We start from the raw sequence: 911 nt of genomic DNA on the forward strand, positions 1-911 counted from the left end.
TCTCTCTGCCTCTCTCTCTCTCTCTCTCTCTCTCTCTCTCTCTCTCTCTCTCTCTCTCTCTCCCTCCCTCCCTCTCTTTCTCATTCTATCGCTCGCCTTGCAGCGAGATGTCTCCTAGCAACCACGAGCGTCTCGAAACCGCCGTCGAACGCGGCCCGAATCTCTTCAGGTTCTCGTGACCGAGTCGAGACCGGGGACGACCGTTTCCTGTAACTAGTCACCAATTACGGCAAAGTGAATCTTCGCCACAAAATCGAACGCGCGATCTCTCTTGACATTATGGACGTTTTGCGGAGTGCCGGAAATAACCGGTATGTGTGTGTGTGTGTGTGTGTGTGTGATTTATTTCGATTATATATCTAAGGTATTCTTGATTTACCATTTTAACCGACTGTCCATTTTTTTAAATTAGGGACGGTCTGATGCATCCCGGTGAAAAATCTATGTATCTCATGCGGCTTATTTACAGACTGTGTCTCGGGTATTCCTCAAGCCGCGTGTATCAAATCGATTATCCTCGCTTGATTTATTACCGAATAGAAATTTAGATTCTACGTTAAGCCTGCAAGTACCGTTAAATTTGTAATTGAGAAAAACTATTTCAAAATTGTTTGAAAGATATAGAGTTTATTTCGCAGAAATAAATTTTTAAATATTTCTTCTGAGTGTAGATCAGTGAAGAATCTCGAGATTCTCCATTAGTTCTTCGGAACTGTAGGATTAATGTGGAGCCAAAATTTCGAGACTTGGGCTCTTATAAACTACGAAAAGTATGTTCACTCGAGTGTCAAGGTGCACACGCGAGATGCGTCGCGGAGAATTAACTTGACGATGCGAAATTGCGCGTTCGCTCAGAGAGAGAGAGAGTGAGAGAGAGAGAGAGAGAGAGAGAGAGAGAGAGAGAGAGAGAG

This window comes from Odontomachus brunneus, unplaced genomic scaffold (genome assembly GCF_010583005.1).
Source record: "Odontomachus brunneus isolate Ranch 3 - 2012 unplaced genomic scaffold, Obru_v1 Obru_scaffold_066, whole genome shotgun sequence".
Taxonomy (NCBI): domain Eukaryota; kingdom Metazoa; phylum Arthropoda; class Insecta; order Hymenoptera; family Formicidae; genus Odontomachus; species Odontomachus brunneus.